We start from the raw sequence: 20,299 nt of genomic DNA on the forward strand, positions 1-20,299 counted from the left end.
TTGAGGTGATTGTCGGCCAGCCAAGCTTGGGTGTTTCTTAGTGTGGCATTCAACAGTTTGATGTCTTCAGGGGATTGAAGCTTGAGGTAGAGCTGAGTGTCATCGGCGTACATATGGAAATGTACCTTAGAGGATTGAAGCAAGGTGGTGAGTGGTTCCATGACGAGGTTGAACAATGTGGGGGATAGGGAGGAACCTTGCGGAACGCCCAGTGTTACTGGCACAGGCGAGGACAGTGCGTTGTTGATCTTGAACCTCTGAGAACGGTTGTGCAGAAAGGACGTGAACCATTTGAGAACCGTCCCGGATATGCCCATTCTGGTATTTAGGAGCTCCAGTAGATTCTCGTGTTTGACCGTATCAAATGCTGAAGAGAGGTCAAGAAGGATGAGGAGGCAAGACTCATTGTGATCAAGGATTTGGAGGGCATCATCTATTATGTGTGTCATGGCCGTTTCCGTGCTATGCTTTGCTCTGAATCCGGATTGGTGAGAATTGAGGAGGTCAAACTGCTCAATGTGTTTTGTCAGTTGGAGCTGTACGCATTTTTCTAACAGTTTTGCTAGAGTGGTGATATTGGTGATAGGACGATAGTTGTTTAGGTCGGCCGGGTCAGCTGTGGGTTTCTTGAGTATAGGCGTGACTTGCCGAATCTTGAGGGAATCTGGGATGAGCCCTTGTTGCAGGGAACAGTTGATGATTTTAGTCCAGAGTGGGAGGAACAGGGGGGTGAGGACTTTAACAGCATTGGCAGGTAGGGGATCTGTGTGATGATTGGCGGGTTTCAAGGTGACCAGCAGCTTGTGGATTGATTCTTCGGAATAGGTGTCGAAGGACGTCCATGAAGCGTTGTTTTTAGCATGAGTGTTAGTTAATGCATATGGAACCGGCGAATCGACTTACATCCTTGATGAGATCGCTTCTTATAGTGTCGTTCTTTTGCTTGAAGAAAGCAGAGAAGTCTTCGCAACTTGGGATAGCCTTTGTTAAGTTGTTGGGTTGTGGAGGTTGCGTTTTGGTTTGGGTTTTGACTAACTCGAACAGTTTTTTTGGTCGGTTTTTAGCTTGATCCAGCTGTTGGCTAAAGAATATTGATTTCGAGCGTTTGATTTTTCTGAAGTAAGCGTTTCTCTTACTCTTAAGCGTTCTAAGGTTCAGTGCTGAGGGGTCCGATCTCCACGCGCGCTCAGCTAAGCGCATCACACGTCTGTCTTCATTGAGTCTGCCATCGTACCATGGGTTCGAGTTCTTGGTGGAGACTCTCTTCAATTGCAAGGGTGCGGTTTCATTGATTATTGTAGACATGGAGTCTAGGTAGAGGTTGGTCAATGAATGCACATCAGAGACGTCCGTCGGGGGAAGAAGGAGACTGCCTGTGTGGGCAGGCAAGGACTTTGGGTTAAGGTTCTTCAGGTCCCTCTTCCAAATCTTGGTTTTGGCAGGTTGCGCCGGGTTAAGTTTGACTTTTTCGTTGATGAAGAAGGTGATGATGTGGTGGTCTGACCAGTCACATGGTTCGATTGCGAATAGTTGGGTAGAGTCTTCTTTGGCGATGATAAGGTCAATGATAGAGCCTTTTTCATGTGTCGGACCGTTGCAGTGACATGACAATGCTTGACAATGCTTTTATTTATGTGTTTTTAAAACCGATAAAGAAAAGGCATTTTCATGTAAAATGCCAATAGCTTAAAGTCTCGCAAATGCAAGACTTATTGCATTGTGAATTGGTGCTATACATTTTTTTAAAAGCATTAGGAGAGAGCGTGTTCTGCCTGCAACAGCAGTCACAACAAAGCTATTTGAGAAAATAATGCTCAGTGGCTGTATTGAAAGCCTACCAAGCAACAAAACATGTCACAGGAGGTGTCGCCACAGGAGGTTACAAAATGAGACAAGGCAGTACTAAAGAGGGACTACTAATCCTTTTGACCAATGATCAGCCACAGTTTACAGTGGGCAATGACAAGCCAGTAAAAAAATGTGGGTGGAGAGTGGGCGGAGCTTCAAGTCCCTACCTCAATGCAGCATGCCTCACAGGAGCTGCACATGCGCTGCCCAGGTTCAGCCTAAAAATGAAATAATACCTCATTGTTATTATCATTTTATGTTTCCCCTGGCTCAGCCGGGTAGGGGCGGGCTGCTCTGCTCGCAGGGCAGGGAAGGAGTGATTTGCCCACTTCAAGTGTGCATGAGGCTTTGGTCGGCCATCTCGGACCGGCCACACTTCCATGTGCACTTTGCATGTTCTCAATGCAGGCTGCTTTATAGCTGCATGGAGACAATGCCCATCCTTTCATTCTCTGGCTATGTGCTGAACCTCGGCTCTTAGACCAATCACAATGCTGCATTGCAGCATTGTAACTTGCTATCATGAGGCTGGGAGCCGGGTGCATCCTGCTTCCTGCCCTGGAAGCGGGTAGGAGGACTGAGAGGAGGAGGTGGCGAAGGTAGGCGGCAGCGGCGGAGAGGTAAGTGTGAATTTTGTATTCCCTATCCCCTGCGACCCTCCCACCACCGCCTTTGAGATGCCTCCCTTGCCCACCGCCTTCAAATACCAGCTGCCACTGATGTAAAGTACTCCATTTTCTAAGAAAATTCTGGTGGTAGGTAGTAATTTTTCTGACCAATACTTTCAAGTACTTTTTATATAAAAGCAATGAAGATTACTTGAAGAGATAACAGAAGGAGGTGTCCCTGCATCCCTTGCATGCTAGGCAGATGTTTAGTCTTGATACCACCACACCTTGCTGGGCTATGGCAAGGGTGTGGAATTCCTATAGCCCGATTCCCAGGGCATAATGTTTGAGGTCAAGGAAACCAAGTTTTCATGTCTATTTTGTCCTTGGAACAAGTAGGTCCAACCCCCTGCAGCCAAAACCCTTTGGCTGCCAGCAATACCACATTATGGATCAGGCAAGGGCATTGTCTGCAGTTAAGGCAATATTTGTATCTATATTTATAGCTGTTCGAACTTGTATCTATGGTTCATTACTGCAAAGCCATAATTATTAGGGTGAGCGCTCTAAGGAAATAATTGTAAGCTTGGACTGCACTGCTGACAGAGGTCCCAGTACAAAAATGTGTTCACACGTTTACAAAGTTTAACAATATGAGGCTACGTATAATGCTCCCAGAATGCTCTCTGATTAGATGCAAATATTTGCAGAAGCTTTAAAACAAGATTGAGGAGTTTTTGCTTACAAAATAAATGTTCCCAAAAAATGGTAGTAGGAAAAATGTGTTGCTAAACTACTGTGAAAATTTAGGTACCATTGAAGTATCCTCTACTAAAATGTGTTGATGCATGCTAGCGTTCCCCAAAAATATTCATAATGGAAAATCAGTCCAACCAGTTTCAACCAGAATATGTGAAACGTGAAAATAAACAATCATTGGCAAAGCCAATAGGTCTGACATTGGTGGTCACCCTTTTGGTTTTGTCAATGCATGTCTAGTTTTGACATGTTTTTTGTAAAACCCTATTGCTGTGGGAGCTGCCACGCCCTCACCATTATAACACACATTGGCAAAAAGCAATCATATTTTTTGGGTCTCAAACAATGCACATTGCCACAGTAGTCTCTGACACTGAATAAAATTACTTTGTGTGCCGATGTGCTCCTTGTGAAAGAGCAGAATGCTGTCACTCACAGTGAAGCCCGTCGATAGAGAGAGACAACATTTTAATAAAAACAAATGGTCTTGGTTAACTCAAGACCTAATTAGGGGTCCAATTCTTAAATAAAGTCACAAAAGTGCACCCATGACTTGCTCTTACATAGTGCATATAAATTCACAATACTTTATAGAAGTAGGCCAGGAAATCATACACCTAGAAAATATTTGTGAAATGTTTTTAGTGTGAGCAAATTTGCATGTGTAGATTTGTAAAAATCTGTTGTCAGTTTACATGTTCATGTTCCTCCCAACCACGTTTCCCAACCGTAGAAGAAGTTTTACTTTTGCCCTTGTCAGGAATAAATTTCCATCCTTTCTCAGTATTGGAAAAGACTACAGAAGAGCTGGTGAAAACCCATAAAACCTGAAAGTTAGAATGTTTGTACAGACTTCAAAGAGCATTCCAATCCTGGAACCATTGCTTAATGCTACCTGCAGCCCCAGTATGTAGATCTGTGGAAAGGTGGCAAAATGCAGTAATTGCTAGAATTCAAACACTACTATATAGCATGACCCCCGGCACAATCAGAAAGGCTTATTTTCAGAGCTCTTATTTAATGAGGTTGCTACCATAATTTATCACCGCATTATGTGCACCAAAGGTATACGTGGATTTTTTCACAGGAAAAGTAGATTTATGAAGCAACCTGTCTCATAAACAAGTAGATATTTGATCAAATTCCACACCCTTACTGTGGTTTAAATTGTACTTTTGATAACACACCATTTGAGTTTTTCTCTTTTGTTTGATGTGTCTATTTATCCTAACTTGTTGTGCAGTAAAATTTTAGATTACACTCCCCCATTCCAATAAAAACATTTTTTTAGCGTACATAGAACGGAAAATAGTCAGCCTATCTATATTTTTCTGTATTTATTTATATTATTTACATGGTTTCTTATACTGTTACCTGGACACATTAGTCTTGTAAAAATGTTGCCACTTTTAGGGTGCTCATTTCACTAGGGAGTTAAGGTGTCCCCTTGGTTACTTTCCCTTTTTCGCAGATCGTTTTAACATCTACTTATAGCAGTTGTCAAAGATAGATCTAAGAAAGCCATTTCTGTGCCGTGTTCAATGTTTCCACTGACTGTAAATGATGGCCGATATTTTTACAATAATTATTTTATTTAAATCTTGCAATGTATGTTGCACAAGCACTACAATGCACGGAATACAGAAAACCTTAATCATCTCCCGCACATCCTGGTGAAATCTTTAAGCATTGATTCCTTAAGAGTCAAAAAATTAGATCTGTCACCATTTTCAGCTGAAGAACGGCAGCTTGTGGATTAGTAAAATGTCACTCCAGCCCAGATACACTGTAGAGAAGCTATTCCTCATTCTCAATTTGATTGACCACCTAAGGCTACCACTCAGTCCAGCCATGAGCAAGACCCTCTAACAGTGAAGCCACACATCTTGGAAGCATATAGCGATGTACTGTCCTAGATGACCAACTTAAGCTCAACAGTAAACTGGACAGACACATTTTTTCAAATAAAACCGTGACAACAAACAGTTGAACAATAAAGGATGCCATAGTCTAGCAAGGGAAACCTACATCAAATAGAGGAGTACCATACCGATTTTGGAAACATAACACAAAGTATGCAGAATAAGATAGAATCTCTGGCCAATACCTAAAATTTATCTGTATGTTTTGCAGGAAACTTCGCTCGTACAGGAACCTCTATATATTGCTCTACAAATCCTCAACATTAAAGGTAAACTTTATACGTAATCACTTACCAACACGGTATACTTGGTGATACCATTTCTTTTGTAAATCTTAAGAATTTATTTCACCTTTCACAGTTTTCTTGCTTGTTACTAATAACTAATCGAAGTTGAACATACATGTTATTTAGCGTAACGTGGGTATGCGTGTGTTCAGTGTTATTGAAAAATCACAACTGATGACCAATATCCGCCACAAAAAACTCTGAACTGCAAATTTGAAAATAAATACTATACATTAATGTCCAGGCAATATTTTTCTATACACAGAAAATATCGATTCAGTAGTCTTTTAAATCTCATGTGTAAAGAGTCCCATTGTTATTAAGACAATCTAGATTAGGTTTTTTTTTCTGTTGTCCATATTAACAGATTAATGAGTAATATATGTGAAGAAGCAAAATTCAAAATTGTAAATAATTTGGAAAATTTGAGTCTTTAAAACTGTAGTAAAGAATTACTTTACTTTTAAAAGTACTTTATTTAGACAATAAAGTACCGTACATTAAAGCGCCAAGTACAAGAAATAAAGAATTCTGCAAGCATAAATAGGTTAAAATGAAATTTGTGCAAATAAGCAGAATCTCATTGTGAAATACAGTCTATTCATATAGAGCATAAAGCAGATGAACTCGTAACATACTATCTTTAAAATGCGATGAGCTGAGCTAGTGCCGTCGACTTTTAACAGTGAGGTTACGGCAAATGCTGAGAACAAGTTTTGGGCCTTACTACATATCTACAAACCAGTAGTTTTAACAGTCACATAGGATTTGTGTGACCTGATGTAGGCTAGCCTGTTTGAATTTTTATCTAAGCAGCAATGTCCAAAAATGTGGAACTTCTGAGGTGAAGGTTGGTTGCATTTCATTATAGTTAATACATCTGCGTGGTCAACAAATAGGTCAAACCCAAAGGGTAGTTGCTAAAGTTCGGAGATTATAAAGTGCCAGATGCTAAAAATATTTAAATACTGAGTGTTCACTAGAGATACTGTGAAGATTATGTCACAAGTTGACTCTAGGCTATGAATTTCGAATTTAGGAGGATAGGTAATGGTTCAACAAGGGGCGTCCGAATCCAGTTATAAACTCGTGTTAACCCACACTACAGCGTCTACATTTACCGAACACCCTCCCTTTTATTCCACGGCTTAAAGAAAATTGAATTGTAGTCTCAAAATTAATCCTCATATTGGTTCTTGGAGGCAGTGCAAGTGCATCAAACAGAAAATAGTAAATATTTGTTTGTTTTGTATTATTTTTTCCAATTAAACATTTAACCATTTGTGTATTTGATAAATCCATGTTTCTGTATTTTTGTGTATTGTTTTGCAGTTTAAATCCGCGGATTTGTTTAGGCTGGGGACCCAGATTCCAATAATGATTCATAAGGAGGTCCCCGGATTCAAGTAAGAGATTAAGTGGAGGTCCACAGAAGTGAAACATTTAAGAACCACTGCTCAAAATGGGGGCACAAGAACCAGGCACCAATTTGTTAGTTAATGTTGCAGTTTTTGATTCACGCACACCAGTCAATTACTTGGACCTCTTGCCACTTCTTGAAGCAGAGGCTGTCTGCAATTGCAGGATTGTTCACAAGTGTCTTCTGTGGAGGTGTCCTTAAGCAAACCAGAGACAGGCGACAGACCATGGAATGGGTATTGCTTTTTTCCTGAGCTAAATTCCATTGGGAATGGGTCTTGTAATTTGAAGTCTAAACCTGTAGTTAGTATATGTTTGGGTTGTCTTTGCTTGATACGTCTCAAAAGGGGCGCACAGTCTACTGACCCCTTCATAACCATTGTCAGCTGTGAATGTGAAGGTTGTCACATGGGTTCTTGTCATTCCCTGTACTGTATTTTTTGAAGTGCCCTATCCTGTATGAAGCGTGAATGATTGTTTTGTGAGCCAAATAGGAGCATAAGTTGACATCTACCTTTTTTCTTTGGTGTTCTTTAGTTATATGTGGAGCTGATATGCTGGTCTATCCATTGGCTATAGATTTTAACTGTTTCAATTAGCTTCGTCAAGATCATAATTAATTTCTGATATTTTTCTTTGGTCTGACCTGTTCTGTTCAGTGGTGTACCTGGCCATGTGTTAAGTTTCCCTGTTCTAGGATTGTCTCCTTTGTGGTTCCCCAGGTCCTGCTATCTGGTTTCTCCTGCTCTGGTGCTTTGGGCTCAAACCTGTCTGCATCAAAGTGGTATATATGTGCCACCAATCATGGCTCCTATTAGGATTAAGCCGAAACCTAGACAAATTAGAAAAGAGAGTGAGTTTCCAGAATCATACTTGCAACTGACCAAGATGGTGAGAAAATACTGAGTCAAATTAAGCAAGCACTGGAGTTCTAGGGAGCTATCAAATAGAGTGGTTAAGTTCCTGGAACATGGCGTAGCTTTAATGGGAAGATGGGAAAGAGGAAAGCCTGGGTTCAGTGTTAAATTGGTTAGTTGAGGCACAGAAAGGACCACATTGACATGTGAATTACGGGAAGACGACTGAGACAGTGACATTAGTTAAGCTTTGGCCGATTTTGTACAAAAACGGTATTTCATGGCTGAAATATACAATAGCACAGTCTAAGAACTGCATGAAGTTAATGTGACTGGGTAGGGTAGTGCTGTAAGCTGGTTCTCAATAAGCCAGAAAGAGAAATAAGGCCTGCAATTGAAGGGTACTTAAAATGTAAACCAACTCTGCTTTTAGTGGTCTTCCAGCCAGTTAGTTTCATACCAGTGAGATCTGCTTTAGCAGATTGTTCATGGCGAATAGTGTTTTTAAACACATTTCATTGTTTTTACAATACCAAGCAAAAAAAGCATTAATTAACCTATCAATTTATCTTTTGGAAGCAAGATTAAATGTCAGTAGAATTCAACATATTTTGATCTCGCTATGCTAGTGCAATATATAATTCATTCACACAGTGTAACTATTCTTTAAACTGACATCCACTGGGATTTTCTTTATTTCCACTCTTTAGGGCCATACACTCCTCCTGCCAATGCCAGGCCCCTTAGGGGGGTTAGTCCATCTCTTTGTGGGTCACCATTAACAAACTTAGTAGGGGGTGAAGGATGTGGGTGCCCTTTTTCTTGCCCCTGCGGGGGTGGGTCCTGACCTATCCTGCCCTCCTCTTTGGCACTGTTGCATCCCAGACTCTTGCCATCTTTCTAATTCCATGGTTCACATCCCTATGCAATAAAGTACTTTCTCGTTCTGCCCACTTCATCACCTCTCTGTGCCACGCATAAGCTGTGGCTTTTAACACGTTTCTAACTGATCGTTATTTGCCATTTTGCAGTGACCAATTGTAAGTCTGTAAATCTACTCGTTACTTTGATGGTCTTGGACCATGCATGCAGCCCCATTAGATAAACTTCGATATTTTGTATGTATTTGGATCTGTTGTCGCATTATGCATGTTGACCACTCGTTCTCAGTGATCCGATAATTCAAAGCAACCCCAAGGGTAGGTGGAAAACGTCTGAGCCCACCTCTCTGCTTCTGAGGCTGCTTTCACGTAGGTACCTGGGTGAATTCTATTGACTCTCTTAGAATTGACAAAGACCTTTTGAATCTTGTAGAAATGGATCAGTTTGAATAAGACCTTTCTAGAACTTTTAGGAGTATTATATAATATTATATCCCATTCTCCCGTGATAAGGGGCTTAACCATCTCTCGGGCCTATTTATCCAGCAGAGGGTGTTTTCAGCGTTTGGCCTGTCACAGGAGTGCCTGATGAATTAATGTTATTGCCTTTCGTTTACTGTTGGAGGTGCGAAGTTCTCTAAGGCCCTGGTGTACTTGCGGTTCACTGCAGCTTGTTTTCCACCGTTTCTGCAACACTGCGCTGATGGAGTCTGGAATGAGGAAGTGTCGTCCTGGGAGGTCATAATCTCTTTTTAAGTCCCCAAACTCAACCTGACATCTCATTTTTGCCGTTCATGTTAGATGTTGTTAAGTTTTTGAATTTGGTGGATTTTTTTTATATTCAAAATATTACATAGTGTGTGCCTGAGATGGTTTTCAGTTTATTGGTAAAATTGTCCTGCTGTGCCACAGAAAATTAATGTTTTAAGTCTGCAAGTGTTACCTTGAATAAATGTCGTTTCCAAAAACACGATTATTTATATATTTATTAATTCGTTATTGTGCTTTTACTCCAAGTGCTTCACGCTTACAACGCTGTACAATAGCCATAAAAAAGAAAGGCATAGTAACAGTCTGAAAGAAGCTGACCTTGCAGAAAAAGGGAGCTGATTCCAGAACAAAGGAGCAGATAGCTCAAATGAATGAAAACGGGAAGACATGGGAGAACATGGAGGGAGACTGTAACAAATATCTAGGGACATAAGAAGAAATCAAAGAAGACCGATATGAAGGCACAAGATAATGATATAATTTGCAGTCAATACAAAAGAACTGAAATGTACACTGATTTGCAAACAGAAACCCTAGAATTGCATGCACATAGAATAGGTGGTGGCAGGTAAGGAAGAGAATAGAAGACCAATACAAGAATTCTGAATGGACTGTGTGTGGAAGCCCCCACTCTTATAATAAACAGTCCTTTTCATGGTGTACCACAAAAGTCACTACATAAACCTGTGCTTAACCCTCAGGTAACTTAGCACAAAAGCACTCAGGCTTAACTTAATGGCAATGTGTAAAGTATTTATATGCAGCAATCAAACCTTAATAAAGTGGAAAAAAACCAACGCAGTCACAAGTTCAGTCTGACCGTGATGGGGCATGTGTCGGATACACGGACAAGTTTCGTCCTGGTACTGAGTTTTACCTTCTCTGAGTCCAAGTCTATGTTGGGAGCTGCAGCAGAGCTTGCATTGGCGGTTGATGCAAAACGATCTTTGTTGATGCGAAGAGGGGGTTGGGCTTTTCGGATGGTCGCTGTTTGGCATGAAGAGCTGGAGCTTTGCGGAGGTGCGAGGCCTGACGCTGATGGAGTTAGCAGCGTTACTCGGCCAGCCTGCATCCAGTGCCTTCCTGACTCTATTTGCCCGACTCAAGAGCCCTACCTATCCCCTCGACATGCGGCTGCCACTGCGGGGGTCATAGCTGCGAGTGAAGGTTCCATTAGTAGGACGACACCGCTTCTGGATAGCAAGGGATACCTGTGAGACCTGAGAGCAAAATGGCTGAGCCCCCTTCCACCATTTATACCTATAAATGCGGATGAAGAGCTCCAACAGTAACTGACTAAACAGCAGAGAGGCCGCCTGAGACCGGGGGGGCTCCTGTGCTTCGATCTGGAACCGGAGCTGGATCTCGTATGGTCGCATACAGAGCATTGCCCTAAGACGGTAACTACCGCCTATGGACCCGACAGCGAGTGGAGCGTTGCCCGGCAGAGGTGGACGTAAGGCACTGTGGAACTGCATCATCACTGGTGTAAGCGTGACAGTGCGGTGACTGGAGTGGTGGATGGCTCCCAGTCGACAGTGGTCGAAAGAAGATTTGAGGAGTCCTGAGGGGGAGAGGCACAGAAAGGCCTTGGTGAAGTAGTACGGGCTGGACTGAGGACCTTGCATTCGGTGTCGCTGGAGGCATCCGGAGGCCGCTGGGTCCGTGCTGGGGCAGGGGCGTTGCTCCCTCGCTCTGGGCCTGTGGCCCCTCCCTTAACTTTTGTATTGCGGGACCGACCCAAGACTTGTGGGGCGGCTTCAGAGATTACCGTGCACTGCCTCTGGGCCTGCTGTCGACCTCGAACAGGAGCTATTGGGATGACTTGACTCTGGCGTTTCCCCTCGTAGTGAGGTGTAGGAGTCGGCTGATGGAGACTGAACCCGAATTACGAGGTGAGAGGTGGCCAGGTCTGCAATTGATGGCTGCTTCTGAGCCCTCTTTTTATTAGGAGGGTGAGGTGCTGGAGCTGCCGTAAGCACACAAGCACCAACACCAATTTGGAGGCTCCCACTTTAATGGCGTGCAGAGGATAATTGCCTACAAGATCCTGGTACACCAGCCTGTGGATTTGGGCCCTAGTTGGATCTGGCTGAGATGAAATTCAGACCTGAGTTCCATTGCCCTCAGTTTATGGCTCCTACTGCCTCTTGGCTTGCGCTGCTGATGGAGCAGAGAGTGGGGGCCCTGCACACATTGGAGGGCACTGGTCAACGGAGTGCTGGACTTGAATGTAGACTGAGGCGTACATGCAGCGTGCACTGTTCCAGGAGAAAAAATTCTCAAGAATTTAAACTCCTTGAAGAAATCAAGTATTTTGTGGGAAATGGGTGCTTGATATCTACTTTTCGGTCTAAAGATGGTATCTGCAGTGTCTCTTTGTTCATCTTGCGGTTGTTCCATCACGTTGGAAAAATAGTGGCGTAATTTTAGTTTACGCATGAACTTGTAAAGTGCCACATTTGTTTCTAACAAGGTGGTGTCATTCATAGGCACAAAGGTCATCCCTTTATTTAAGGTCATGAGTTGTTGCTTGGTTAGTTCCGTTGATGAGATGTTGATAATTAAGCTACATTCTTTCCGCTGCGTACTGTTCTTCCCTTGTCCTCTCCTTGTGGGCCGCTTGTTTGATCTAAAGTTACCTGTTGTTTCAGCGGTGGTGGTGGCTGGCCTGACGTCGGAACCTGTAACAAAAAAAAAGACCCAGTCGTCGAAGTGGTCGCTCCTGGCGTTTCAGTGGTGTGAGTCACCACAGAGGTTTGAATCATGGATGTTGACCCAGATTTGGTGACTGGAGGTAGTGTAGCTGAAATATCCTGATCAGTAGTGATACTCTCTTCGCTTGAAGTGTTTGTCTTGTGGGTGGTAAAGCGTTTCTTAGCATAAATCTCCGCCCAGGTGTATACCTCATTTAACTTATTATCAATAGCATCACGCCAATACTTTCTGATTTTACCTTCTTGGAGTTCTTTATTATAGCGATCCAGTTTTAAATTTAAATCTTCCAAAGTGGTTGCCCAAATTTGAGGTTCAATGCTTATTTGAAGTTATTTTTTAAGGTTGAAAATCTCTTCATCCAACTCCTGATGGTCCGGGATAACTCTTCTATAATTAACAAAATCAGATCCAGTGAGCACTTATTGAGTATTGAGAACCATTTGTCCATGAATTGTGGGTTTAAGTTGAACCTAAACAGCATAGGTCGTAGCGCTATTCTCAATCCACATGGAATGCATTTGGCACAATGGTATTGTACCAACGTGGAAGCATGCAGTCGTTGATTTACGGAGTGCTGGAACACTGGTAGAGAGGGCTGGGCAGCATTAGCCCCTCCTCTGGAAACACAGGCAAGCCTTCCAGCAAGCGTGACCAAGATCTTGAGAGCGCAAATGGCCCACCGGACAAGACTGAGAGCACATCCCGGCCTGTAGAGCCTCCTAAGAACCCCACGTTGCAGGACATCCTTCAAGCCATAACAAATTCCTGTGAGATACTGGAATCCAAAATACACGCTATCAACATAGACCTGGGCCTCCTATTCTAGGATTGTAAACGGCTTGCAGAGAGAATAACAATAAATGAGCAGACTTTGGGAGACATACCGCCTACAGTTACTGCGATGAAGTAACTAACGACGATGGAGGCGAAGGTCTGAACTCTTGGCTGCAGGCGGAGGATGCATAGAACCACTCCTGTTGCAATAATAGCTGAGTCGGTGGGACTACCAAAGAAGGTGGAGGGCGCCAACATGATGACCTACATCGAGAATTGGCTGCGCACAGTGGAGCCTGAAAGCTTTTCTGCCTTCTTAGCACTCGAGAGAGCACATTGAGTCTCATCGAGGTCCCCTCGGCCTGGCCCAACTCGACCTTTAGTGGCTTGACTACTGCAGTAGAAAGATCGTGATAGTATCCTGGCGCAGGCCAGGCAGAGGGAGGAGATTGGGGACGGCAATGCTATTGTGTGGATTTTCCTGACTTCTCAAAGGAGGTACATAGATAAAGAGCATCTTTCCACGAAGCTAATACAAAAGGACGGCAGTTAGATTTCAAATATATAGTGCTATTCCCCGGGAAGCCGATGACCTTGGAGGGGACACAATTCTTCCATTCCCCTACAAGAAGTATTGGACTGGCTGGATTCCGTGTGCATTCCAGGGACTGACCAGGGCCCTTGGCAGCTCTACTGCTCCGTCACAGGTGAAGGAGCAGCTCGGAAGGCAGTGGAAGTAGTGGCCAAGATGAGGGGGAGAGAATCAAGGTCTCCATCGCCACCCCCACACAGGACTCTGACTCTGATCATGGCTCCAATGATTCGGAGGGGTCGAGCCTAGAGTTGCCCAAGGTGACGCTGAAATTGTCAGGTGACTTAATTTGAACTGCATGTTGAACTGGTAATGGGTTGCTGGTGCCATACAGTACAGCGACTTCCTTAATTCATATAGGGGCACCTGAGTAACATATGGGGCACCGAGCACTGAGCCGTATTCCTAAGACTCATTGAAATATGCTGGATGGGGGCCTGATAACTGGGGGAGCTTATTGACTACCCCCCTTACTCACATATAGCATGGTGGAACTTTACAGATTCATTCTGTTTTCTTCTACGGTTTGGATGAGTGTTTTTGATCTGCTTGTCCTGGGGAGGGGGGAGTTGTTACACTAAGTTTTGTTCTAGCAGTTGGGAGGTTACAAGTCGTACAACAATGTGTAATATGCTCATTCTAAGCACGAGGGGCAGCAGTGCGAGGAGCTGGGGTGGGGGCAGAGGAATAGCTTCTTTCCAGATGTCACTCATAGCTTAGCAGAGAATGTATAAATGCTTATCTTGGAACATCCAGGGAAGACATACCATGCCAAAACGCTACAAAGCGTTCATTTATGTGAACAGGAGAGGGGTCCAAATAGCATTATTACAGGAGACACACTTTTTTTTCAATATATTTCTTTTTATTAACAAAAGGCATCATCAAATTACATCAGTGCATATGGTAGAGGAGGGTAATTCACAAGTACAGTACCAGTATCAACATATCAGCGATAGGGGGAAAGGGGGGGTGGGGGGGAAGAGCACGAGGTACAATTAACAGGCAGTTTTACACGTAGGGATCAGAGGGACAGAGTAGAATCCAGCTCAACGATTGCAGGTGTTGTACAAATGTTTCCTCTATATTGGTTCCAAGGTCCTCAAATACTGTTCCATTTTCGAAGGCGGCCTCCAGCCAGATAGACAGTTTTTTCCCGGAACATACACCAGTCCATACTTTCTTTCCACTTGTCCATAGTAGGAGGCCTCGCGGACCCCCATAGCTGAGCAATATTACGCTTTGCAATCATATTCCCAAGAGTAACCCATTGAGTTTGTGCAACGTTGAGGTCCGTGGGCTCCCAAACATTCAATAAACATCTCCTAGCTTCTGGTAAGAGCCGCGCATTTGTTACCTCATGCATTGTATCATGTACCCCGGTCCAGTACTCCACCATATCTCGACATTCCCACAATATATGGAACAATGTTCCCACCCTGCCGCATCCACGCTTACACAAGTCATCCTGCGAGAACCCCATTGCAACCATACGGGGACAGGTGACCTAGATCCTATGCAGAATTTTCAATTGGACAAGTCTCAGTCTGGCCGGAACAGCGACTTCCTTCGGGGAAGATATCGCAGACTGCCAGTCTTCATCGTCTAGTTCAATACCCTCTTGCACCCACTTATTTCTTAACTCTCTCAAGAGGTCAATTCTATGATTTATCAATTTTTTATAAATGAGTGAGATGGTCCTATCTGGTAAGTACCCATCTAATATTCGGTCTTCTAATAGGGATGACTCTGGTATAACCTCCCCACCCAGGGGATATTGATTTCAGAGCATGGCGCACCTGTGCGTAGCGGAAATATTCGGTACCATTCAAATCATACTCCGCTTGTAGTTCCACAAATTACTTAATTTTACCCTTCGCCCAAACATCAGCCACAGTAGAGATCCCCATCAAGTCCCATTTGTCAAACCCTTTCGTGTTCCACAACCGGCCTAACATTTCCAATCCAAATAACTGAGTAGCCAACGTCAACCGATTTCTCCATCCCAAAGAACAGGTAGCATCATGCCATATACGTACTGCTACTCTAGTTGGGCCCGTTAAATTTTCTCCACAGATCTAGTATAAAGCGCTCTGTTGTAATCACCACCAGGGAGTAGACATCTATCCATTGCGTAGCCTGGATCCGTATTAGACCCATAAGTGCCATGATTTATAGCTCCCAATTGCGACGCCCAATAGTATCTTTTAATGTCAGGGAGAGCAATTCCCCCATCGTACCATGGGAGAGTCAACTTAGCCAGCGCAATACGTGATCGACCATCCCAAAGCAGACTACGCTGCAATCCCTCCACTTCCCCAAAGTACTAGCCGGTACCACATCCATAGTATTTTGAAGGGCATAAAGGAATCGCGGCAAATACATCATTTTAAATAGGGCTGCACGTCCTTATAGCGAAAGTGGAAGTTTCTTCCAGCTCGCAACATCACTTTTCAAGCGAGTCAGCGGAACAGGAGACACACTTGACAGGTAAGGAGGGCATTGCAGCACCTCTGGAGGGGTCAGGCGTATTGACAATGTTTTTGGCATACGCCGGTAGTGGGGGAAGCGGGGGGTCCTAATATGGGTTAGGGCAGGAGTGCCTTTCCAGTTGGTTGACATATTAGTGGATCCAGAGGGTAGGTTTATGGTTGTGCAAGGACAACTTTGAGGGACGTGACATAACTATAGTAAACATATATGCCCTGAATGTAAAGCAGAGCACTTTTAGGGGGAATCTGTTGAGACACCTTGCACCCTATCTAACTACTTCAACCACAATAGGTGGGACTTTAATTGTGTATCTGATACTCAACTGGACTGCTCCCACCTTCCACTTCCTGACTCCCAGACCATTCGCACAGCCAGGGCTTCCAGAGACTGGCAACAACATTGGGGACACAACTAAGGGAGAAGGCTAAACCCAAAGGGGTGAGACACCCCTCCTCTGGACTGCACAAGGTACATGTCCACCTAGATTTGTTTCTCTGCACACCAGATTTTCATAGCTTAGTACGTGCTATAGAGTAACTCTCCTGCACCATTTCAGATCATAACCAGAGTTTCTGGAGGACCAGGCCTTCTGTGAGACGCTTCGAACCAAGTTAATATAATACAATACTTTACCGATAACCTAGCTACTGCTTCCTACTCGCAGATTGAATGGGATGCCTTCAAGGTGGTTCTCTGGGGGCACTTGTAGGAGGCTGGCTTAGTATATGGTGCACCCTTATCTAAGTGAAGCACATTGCACTAATCCAGGCAACCCTTATGGTGATTTTAGTGCTCTTAGACAACCATAGAAAGCTCTCTAAGTGGCAGCTGTGGAGAGCAGCCTTCAGGCTTAGTCCAGAAGGAATGTTAGGCAGCCTGTTTTACCAGAACTGTGATATAGTGTAGGTTAAACGAAAAAGAACCACACAGTATAGTTATAAAAATAGGTATATTTATTATAAAGACTCACTAACACATTAGTATACCTCCAAACTTAGAGATGTCAACCAAATACACACAATACTTCACTTGTAAACAGGTATGTAATCACAAATACACAATAATCTTCAGGGATAGACCAAACCATATACTAAAGAAATGGAATGCGAACTGCGACTTAAGTCGGGACTCGTACCAGAAGACTCAGAAGAGCTGAGGGTCAGAAGGGACCACCCACTGTAAATTGAAATTGAAATTGAAATTAAAATATTTATAAAGCGCACATACACCACACGGTTTCTTGGCGCTAGTAAGTACCCAGGAACCCCACGGAGGCTGTGTGCAGGTGTAAACACAGCTGCATACTCTATGCAAGTCAATGGGAAAGTCACGGTTGCAGCTTTCACGAAGGACCCTTCCAAGTGGACCCTGAAGAAACCCAGTGAAAGACAGAAGGTTGGAGATTCACCCCACCCGTGGATACCCCTGGACCCAGGATACCTACACGAGGGAAACTGGAACATAGGTGCGAAGTGATGTTGGGTACCACTGTAGACCACAATGGGGGACTTTAGGAAAGATGCCGCTGGCGAGGAAGGTGGAAGAGTCCAGTAGAATCCAAGGATGGAATATTGAAGGGAAGTACCTGCAAGCAGAGGTGACAGAGTCTATGCCACTTGGAGGAGACCAATGACCACCAGTGACGGAAGATGCAGGGGTGATGATGGTGACCTTGTCGTTGCAGCTGGGAGAACTAGGCGATGCTGCGGAAGACCAGGAGCCGTTCATGAGCTGTCCCATGTTGGAAGTCAGGGGGGGTTCAGTGCCTGGCGGGAGCACCAACAAGCCTTGGCAGCAGCAACAGACGTGGTAAACAAAAAAGGTACAAGGTTGGGACCAGCAAGGTTGAAGGAGCTCACCAATTGCAGGAAAGTCAGAGCAGGCCCTGAGCAAGCTGGAGAGCCCACTGACGCCAAAGAATACCCTCAAGAGGACCCACAGACCTAAGGCACAGGAGTCGCAAGAGGACCTCTAGCAGCTCACCGAAGATGCAGGTCCATGGTGCTACGGATGCGGGGAGGACAAAGATCTTGTCAGGAAGAGATGGTGGAGGCTGGAGCTTCTTGAAGCCCGAAGATCTCTGGAGTAAGCCTCTTGGCAAAAGCATGGCTGGTCAGTGCATAGAGTTTCCCACGAGGGCTACTGGCCTCAAACTTGCTTAGAGGACAGGTCAGACCTTGAGGGAGTTGCAGAAACACTACCTGTGTTGCTGAGCCTTTCGTAGTCCGTTGGATGTCAGGAGCAGCTGACCGGTCGGCTTCATTACGGTACCTGCAGATGCAGGGGAGTAACTCCTTCCCTCCAAGGGAGATTCCTTTGGTATCTTTGATGCCCACCAGCCTGGACAGAAACCAGAATGAAGCACATACGATGAAGACGTGCAGGACAGCGAGACCAGTAGCAGAATGAGTCTTCCTTGGTGCAGTCTTGGTTCCAGGCAAAGTCCAAGGCACCCAGACAGTCAAATTTGCAGTGGTTTCTGGTTTGAATCTTGTCCCACAATGAATCTGAAGAGCCACCCACAGGTGAGCCCTCAAGTAACTTAGGGAAAGTGTTGGAACGATTCACGGGTCCCTCCCAGAGGAGGGGCTGAACAAAGGGGAGGATACTCCCTTGTCCTTTATCCAGTTTTGTACCATAGCAGGAGCCAAGCGCTCCCTGAACTGGCTCAAACTGGTGTATGCAAGGAGGGCAGCAAATGTGCTCTTCAAAGCAGTCTGGTGGCGTTGGCAAGCGCCCCCACCATGGCCCAATACACTAAGACCTGTCTAGGAGGTGGTCATACCTTCCTGTGACAGGAAACCTAATGTTCTACCTTCCCCTACTCAAGCTCAGCTCAGCAGTAGGAGGGTTGAATCGTGTCTGAGGTCGACAGCAGCACTAGATTGTTGGCAGACCCTGAAAGGCTGTTACTGGTAGTATTAGGGGGTTCCCAGAGGAGCCCCCCAATGCATGTAATCATACCTCGAAAACCAGTAACAGGGGTAAGATTCAAACATATCTGATATCAAACATGCCCTGGTTCAGCACAACCAATATGCAGTTAATGATGCATTGCCACTATATGTATGAAGATAGCTGACCACACTTAAAAAGCCCGGAGAATTGACTCCGGGGTTTGTAGTGGGTGCCCCCTTACACTTATAACCTAGCAGCCTGCCTTCAGGATTGAACGGCCTGCCTTAGGGGTGACATAGGTTTTACGTGCTGTGATCTCAGATTTATGGAAACTTAAATCTGTTGTAAGTGGTGCTAGCACCAACTTAGAAAAACCAAAGGTGATGATGGACGGAGCGTTGACAATACAAACACTCACCCCCAGTCAACTGATCTGGGTTTAATCCATCACCGTTCTTTAGCTCACTCCGCCACCCCAGTTCAGACATGGCCATATGCAAATCAGTCTGACCCTGTGCCTCATGGGAACAGTCCAGCCCGAACTGCCTAGCCAGATCTTCCCTGGACCGGAATCAAGCTTCCCAGGACCGGTTTCTGGCATTACAGCCGTCTTCAGCTGGGCTTGCTTGAATCCAGTGGCAAAGTGAGCAAGGGACTCACGTCTGAGCATACCCTGCCAACTTAGGGCGAACAAAGAAAAACCAAAGGTGATGATGGACAGAGCGTTGACAATACAAACACTCACCCCCAGTCAACTGATCTGGGTTTAATCCATCACCGTTCTTTAGCTCACTCCGCCACCCCAGTTCAGACATGGCCATATGCAAATCAGTCTGACCCTGTGCCTCATAGCACCAACTTACGCAGGCTGCAATGGCATAACTGTAGTCACAGTTTGAGTGGTCTCTCATGGGTGGCATAATACATGCTGCAGCCCATTGGAGATCACTGGTGTACCTATGCCCTGGTTACTTTAGTATCATATACTAGGAACTTACATGGGTACACATGTAGACAATTGGGAAGGTACCAAAGTACTTACCACTGTCAAATTTAGGGAAGAAGCACAGTGACTGGGGTCCCGATTAGCAGGGTCTAAGTCAGACAAGTCCTAAAATAGGACAACATCAGCAAAAAGTGGGGGTACCCATAAAAGCAGATCCTTCTTTCCTAAAGCACTGTTTATCTGAATTGAAAGGGTATCGGGCACACATTGCTGGGGGAAGTCCATACTGCTAATAGAGTGCTACAAGTCCTTAAAATCAGACAACCAGGATATCCTGAGCTGCAGACAGAACTCCTTGAGGCTAAGGAGGTGATGGTGATGCAAGTTGCTTTGATTGTAAACAATACATGGATAGAACACCTGCAGGGCGGGATGGATCGGATTCTCTGCTGGTTTACCTGACCAGTCCAGACAAGCGTAGCTCGACCATAGTGGAGCTAGAGGACACGAGGGGGACATACACGCA

At 44.6% G+C, this 20,299-nt stretch overlaps 1 protein-coding gene across 4 annotated transcripts in view; it reads left to right on the plus strand.

Annotated features, from left to right (window-relative positions):
* LUZP1 (leucine zipper protein 1) overlaps window positions 1-20,299 on the plus strand; it is a 246,131-nt gene that overhangs the window by 131,308 nt on the left and 94,524 nt on the right. The window contains exon 1 of one of the 4 annotated variants that reach the window (XM_086957676.1): window positions 4,886-5,406. The exons of the other annotated variants lie outside the window; for them this stretch is intronic. The gene's annotated coding sequence lies outside the window, so the exon portion shown is untranslated. Of the gene's footprint in view, window positions 1-4,885; window positions 5,407-20,299 lie in introns of those variants that run through there. 4 annotated transcript variants of the gene reach the window in all.

Source organism: Lissotriton vulgaris, chromosome 2_1 (assembly GCF_964263255.1).
Source record: "Lissotriton vulgaris chromosome 2_1, aLisVul1.2, whole genome shotgun sequence".
In the NCBI taxonomy this organism is placed as follows: domain Eukaryota; kingdom Metazoa; phylum Chordata; class Amphibia; order Caudata; family Salamandridae; genus Lissotriton; species Lissotriton vulgaris.